The sequence below is a fragment of the Hyperolius riggenbachi genome, chromosome 4, assembly GCF_040937935.1.
Source record: "Hyperolius riggenbachi isolate aHypRig1 chromosome 4, aHypRig1.pri, whole genome shotgun sequence".
Taxonomy (NCBI): Eukaryota; Metazoa; Chordata; class Amphibia; order Anura; family Hyperoliidae; genus Hyperolius; species Hyperolius riggenbachi.
The window spans coordinates 464,728,597-464,735,658 of NC_090649.1; the positions used below are offsets into that span (position 1 = coordinate 464,728,597).

General features: G+C 45.9%; 1 long non-coding RNA gene across 1 annotated transcript; it reads left to right on the top strand.

Moving 5' to 3' along the window:
• Positions 1–1,906: 1,906 nt before the first annotated feature.
• Positions 1,907–5,730, top strand: LOC137570983 (uncharacterized). Its single transcript, XR_011031266.1, has 3 exons — positions 1,907–1,966; positions 5,026–5,098; positions 5,503–5,730. It is a non-coding gene; the product is annotated as an uncharacterized lncRNA (long non-coding RNA).
• Positions 5,731–7,062: the final 1,332 nt, after the last annotated feature.

Sequence of the window (7,062 nt, forward strand, 5' to 3'; positions counted from 1 at the left end):
ATGGAGGGGGAGGAGTTAACATTTGGGGAGGGGTGGAGTTAATTAGGGATGATCAATGAGATGCAAATTTCTCTTAACATTTAAATGACTTGTAAATGTTATATGCAGCTTGAAGTTGGACCAATCAGAATAACATTCTGTCAATTTTTATTTTGTACAGGTTCAAGCTGTATAATTTTCATGAAATTTGAATGTTAGAATAAATTATTTGTATCTCATGACGGCAATCATTCCCAGAATTCACACACCATAGAATAAATCACAGCCATGCCAAAACCACTCCGCTGGTGAGTCTCAGGAGGAAGGGATGAGCAAGTGAGATCTCATGAAACGCAGATCTGTGCTGATAACACTGCCATGCATTGAACTATGATAGGCAGATTTCAGCATGAAGTTTCTCAGGAATCCGTCCGCAGCTGTTCCTCAGTGTGTAAATGTACCCCCTGTGTGTGCGCATTTATACATGACCTGTCCTGTGTCGTCCACCATGCCGATTTCCATCCATCTTCGGAATATGCTGCTCCTCTATACACACCACCGACACACGGCATGCAGTGTGTGACGTCACACAAGCATTGTGTGCTATGTGCTGGCGGCATGTATGGAAAAGCGGCGCATTCTGAAGACTAATAGGCACCGCGTGGTGGGCGACATAGGACAGGTCATGTATAAATGCGCACACGCAGGGGGTACATTTACACACTGGGGAACAGCACCCGGGATTTCTGTTGTCTGTTGCCCATCCCAATATCCATGGGCGTAGGGCCCGGGGTCGCCATGGCGACCGGGCCCGCCTCCTAAAGAGGCGGGTGAGGGGCCCGGGGGCCTGGACCCCCCCAGGTGTTGAAATCCCCACTGGCTCCCGGAGGCAGAGTAGGATGCTGCAGCGGAGCAGCCAGTTTCTCCCGGAGGCAGAGCAGGGCTACGGCAAGATGGCTGCCGAAGCTCTGCACGAGACTATTTGTGTCTCCAGTACAGGGCTTCGGGCGCCATCTTGCTGTAGCCCTGCACTCTGCCTGTCAGTGAGGGAGAAACTGGCTGCTCCGCTGCAGGATCGTCGCTGGAGGAGCTGCACGAGGGAGGCTGGCTGCACGTCGGGGAGCTCACCTCAGAGGCTGGCCGGCCAAGTGAGTGAATTTTTTTTTTTATTTGTACAGGTTTATTTTCTGGTGACTGCTCCCCACATAAGGATTATTTTCTGGTGATTGCCCCCACATAACGATTATTTTCTGGTGAATGCCCCCACATTGCAATTATTTTCTGGTGAATGCCCCCACATTGCGTTTATTTTCTGGTGAATGCTGCGCACATAATAATTATTATCGGGTGAATGCAGCGCACATAACGATTATTTTCCTTCAGACTGGCATCTTGCTACCAATTTTCCTATTTCCTCTGGGTGCTGCGTACGTTTGCAAATTGAACGTGGCAGCCATGCTGCTGGAAAGCGGAATTGATATAGCCATGCCATGCACAGTTATGGGGATTTGGATATGTGTGTGCTTCGGGTGTTGCGAGGGGGGGGGGGGGCTGTTGTTGCCGGGAGGGGGGGGGCCACATCCAGATTCCGCATCGGGGCCCAGAGGTTTCTAACGTGACCATTGCTGACTGACATCTTGCAGCATGTTCAACCGGGCATGCTGTTGGTGGCACTATTTTTTTTTTTTTTTTTTATTTTTTTTTTTTTTACCCAATTTCATAATTATGGACAGGGCTGTTCATCACGGATTAATTACGAGTAACCACGGTGGTTACTCATGGTTCAAATGAGCTTTAATTGCTGCAGCTAGATTCGGCAGGGTTAATTACCCATAATGCTGCTCTCCGCCCAGCATTTCAACGAGCTCACAAGTGTCCTAATGGACGCGTTGCAAGCCTCGCTATGGAGCACTTCCTCCTTCCGGCTACGCGTACATTAGGACACTTGTGAGCTCGTTGAAACGCTGGACGGAGAGCGGCATTATAGGTAATTAACCCCGCCGCATCTAGCTGCTTACTGGCTCTGTCTACCTCCTTACTCATAGAACACAAGATGGAGTGACTAACCCCTCCCTCCACCCTTGTATATATGTGCTGCCTGTGGTGGGATCTCTTTTCATCGGCTGTTGGGCCTTGCTGTGCTTTCTGCTGGGTTTGCTGAAGCTGATGCCCACTCCACTCTTCCTGCCAAACTTTGGCACTGTGAGGCCTCATTTCCACAAGCAGTTGATGGGCAGTGAGATGCCTCTCAAACGTTTCCCGAGCACACAGTTCAACTGCCCCTGGAATAGAGGCCTTACTGGTTGTTGCTTTGACCACTAGTTTGGCAAGAAGCCAAGTGAGGCTTTTTCATGTGATAGTTCTGTAACTGCGGAAGGTGAAAATCCTATATGTGGGTGTATGCTTTTCTCATTATCCATCAGAGAGCCGTATGATCGGACCTAAATGTATTCTGCAGCAGGACAATGACGCTAAACATACAGCCAAAGCGATTGAAAACTATCTTCAGCATAAAGAGGTCCTGGAAGTGAAGGTATGGCCCCTGCAGAGACCTGGGCCTTGATTCACTAACCGGCGCTAACGGTGCACTGATGTGCGGTTTAGGTCGCATCATGTACAGGATAGCGGGTACGCAATGTAGCTTTGTGCATCTTTTAGTGTGCACTAACCTCCAGCTAAGGCGCACTAACCTCCAGATAAGGTTAGCGCTGTAGTTTGTGCCCACTAAGTGATAAGGCACACTAACCGGCTTAGCGCCGGTTAGTGAATCAAGCCCTGATCTCCACATGGAGCGTGTCTGGGATTACATGAAGAGACAGAAGGATGTGAGGAAGCCGACATCCACAGAGAATCTGTGGTTAATTCTCCCAGATATCTGCAACAACCTACCGGCCGAGTTCCTTCAAAAACTGTGTGCCTTCAAAATGTCATCAATCCTTCTTTGCTTGCAAAGTATGGTCACACCAAATATTGATAAAGATTTCATCTGTTCATTCACTGCATTTTTATTTTTTGTTGAATGATATAAATAAATACTTGCGTTTATAAAACCATTCTTTGACAGAATTTTTTTTCACACCTGCCCTGAACTTTAGTACACTACTGTGTATATGTATGTGTTTGTATATATGTAAATGTGTAAAATTATTTTATAAAGCACGCACGCACGCACGCACGCACGCACGCACACACACACACACACACACACACTTAATTCTTTTCTGTAATGTACTGATAAACATTAGACTTTCATATATTTTACATTCAAATACACACAACTGAAGTAGTTCCAGCCTTTTATTGTTTTAATATTGATGATTTTGGCATACAGCTCATGAAAACCTATTAAAAAAAAAAACAAAAAAAAAACAACAACTATATCTCTATCTCTATCACACACACACACACACACGGCCCCCAACCGCCCCGTTTTCCGCGGGATGGTCCCGATTTTGGGGGGCCGTCCCGCTGTCCCGCGCTGCCCCCCCCCCCCTGGTCCCGGCCGCTGGGGAGTGAGGGGGAAAAAAAATCGATCGAGGCACCAGCCCGCCCGGTATGCGGCATGGATGGCCGCCGCCACCATCATTATCCTTCTCCCTCCTCCTAATATGTCCCCCAGTGTCCCCTTCCCCCCGCACAGTAATATAGGCAGCGGAGCGGGCAGTAAGTCTTATCACTGCCTCTCCGCTGCGTACCGGGATCTCCTCTGATCTTCCTGTGACGTCACAGGAAGCGAGAAGATCAGAGGAGATCCCGGTACGCAGCGGAGAGGCAGTGGTAAGACTTACTGCCCGCTCCGCTGCCCATATTACTGTGCGGGGGGAAGGGGACACTGGGGGACATATTAGGAGGAGGGAGAAGGATAATGATGGCGGCGGCGGCAGCCATCCATGCTGCATACCGGGCGGGCTGGTGCCTCGATCGGCTTTTTTTCCCCCCTCTCTCTGCCTGGCCACCCCCCTCCTCCTCCTCCTTCTCCTCACCACCACCACCCCGGCACCCTCCCATTTGGGAGTAATTTAATAACAATTATTTTAAAAACTTTTTTTTTTCTGGGGTGGGCGTGACTAGGGGTTGGGGGCGTGGCCAGGGGTGTGGCCTAATTGTCCCGTTTTGGGACATTGAAATGTTGGGAGGTATACACACCACACACCACACACCACACACCACACACCAACCACACACCAACCACACACCACACACTAGACACACACACCACACACTAGACACACACACCACACACTAGACACACACACCACACACTAGACACACACACCACACACTAGACACACATACACATACACATACACACATACACATACACATACACACATACACACATACACACATACACATACACATACACATACACACATACACACACATACACACATACCCCAAACGAACGGTCAAACAAGCGTATCAGAGAGCCAAACACTCCAGAAGGGAAGAACTCCTATATGGAAAGAAAAAACGGACCAGCTCTGTGGTAAGGCTTTGCACCCCATATATTACGAGGTGGGATGATTTAAGAAATATTTTGGCTAAACATTGGCCAATTCTACACACTGACCCAGTTTTGGGGAAATTCATTACAAACAGACCTGCCTTGACAGCTAAGAAAGCGCCTACACTGAAGGATCGTCTTTGTAGGAGTCATTTCCAACAACAATCTAATACACGTCTAGAAACCAAGGGAAGTTTTCCCTGTGGACGGTGTAGTATTTGTCCATTGATGAGACCTACTAAGGAAGTAGTTAGCCCCAAAACATTAAGGACCCATCGCATTGAGGAATTCATTAACTGCCAGACAGAAGCAGTTGTATACCTGTTGAAGTGCCCATGTAACTTGTATTACGTGGGTCAAACCAAAAATAAATTAAAAACACGCATTCAGAAGCACCTCTCAACCATTCGTTTGGCGGAGAGGGACTTTTTAGAGGGTAAACCTCTGACCTCGGTGGCTGATCACGCATTGAAAGCACATGGGGGACTGACAACTGGTTGGACTGTATGTGGCTTAAAACGTGTGTTTGTGTCTTCTAGGGGCGGCAACATAGTTACGTCATTACTGAGACATGAGACAAAGTGGATCTTCGATCTGGGCTCAAAATCACCGGTAGGTCTCAACGAGGATTTCTCCTTTTTGGGTTTTCTACACTAAAATCTTTTTTACACTGAGATCTTATTTGACCACTGGGATCCTGGGTGAGTGGATCCCTTGGTCTTTATTACTACACCCATGGTGTTGATTTTTTCCTTTTCCTTTCCCCCTCCACTCCCCGTTTTCTGGTGACCGGTTGGCTTTGCCCATTGAGGTTATAGTTTTATGGTCTGGAATTTGTGAGTAGTTCCAGTCATATGTATCATGCATTGGTCCGTCTGCATCTGGCGTGATTTATTCTGCTGATTTGGGGATTCTGGTTTCCTCATATGGTAGTCCTTAGTGTTTGTGCTAGATGAGGGGTTCACTACATTTCTGTTGGTGCAGTATATCTACTAACATGTGTTGTCCTATTGTAGGAGTTCTGGAGTTTTGACGTTTTTGCCTCTCTTAATATTGGATATCCGGATCTAACTTCAGTACATTCCTTCCCCTCTATGACGAATTGGAAAAAAGAAAAAAGAGAAGAAAAAAAGCTTCCTGCTTCTCATTATGTGAAATTGATGTATTGTTTTAACTGGGCTTGCAGTATTATTCAGTCTGGCCACTAGATGGCAGCATCTGATTATTGTCTATTTGCTGTGGAAGTTCTTTACCTGTTGTATGTATGTATATATATATATATATATATGTATATATATTTTTTATTATTTGCAATAATTGTACTGTCAGCCTTATTGATTTGTATTGGCCACTACAGGCATGGTTCTTCTTCTTTTTATTGTTTACCTGAGGGATTTCCCTGGTTTTCTTTAATGGGGCAATCTATCCCCGATTTATTTCTTTACTTTGTTTCCCTTGTACGCTCTGTACCCAACCGGCACTACAATTCCCATGATCCCTGAGGACAGCCAGAGGAAGCGGGGCGGCGTCTATTGACGCGGCTTCCGGTTTCTCCTTGTGCGCGGCCGCGCACACAACATTGAAGCATAGGGCTTTCCCTGTCCCCGCCCACACAGGTCCTCTAATAATAAATAGCCGGCTACTAACATAGGTCCTACAGCCCAGTCGAAGCTGCGCATTGGAGGCAGCGAATCGCGACGGCGTTCTCGGGGCACCCCGTTTCCCTTGCCTGTTACTCCATCCTTGGTAAGCGACAGCCTCATTCTTCTACTATATATTTTTGTGCACAGCACTTTTCAGTTTGTTGTTTCCATTTGCACGCTTGTCACACTTTTTCCTCTTGGATGGCTGACATTATCTGTCATCCTCATTCCTGCACCATGCACTTTATTTGCTTCTTTTTGCACATATCAGGCTGATGTCTTGTCAGAGGGATGTATTGACTGTTTCCTCTTACCTATTATCTGATTGGCATGTTTTCAACATGTTTAACTATATTTATATATAGTTGAGGAAGTACTTTACAGGCATTGTGGTTATATATATGAATCATTTTGTGTATTTATTATCATTATCATGTGCCCCAATATCTATTGTTTTTAGTGTTTTTATCTCTTTTGTGTACTGAATAAAGATTGATTATTGTTCATTATTGGAGTGAGTGGTGCGGTTTTTAGGGAACTACTTTTTCTTGGTTCAGTATACACATACACATACACACACTAGACACACATACACATACACACACTAGACACACATACACATACACACACTAGACACACATACACATACACACACTAGACACACATACACATGCATGCTTGTGTATATATTTACATAACTCATGTTTGTATATGTGTGTAGGAAGTATGTATACACTGTGTTTGTGTATATGTAGATATAGATATAAATACATATTTTGTATGTGTAGATAGCGCTGCCCATAATTATTCATACCCCTGGTAAATTTTGACTTAAAGTTATTTGTATTCAACCAGCAAGTAATTTTTTTTGACAGGAAATGACATGGGTGTCTCCCAAAAGATAAGGCGATGTACAAGAGCCCTTCTTCAGGG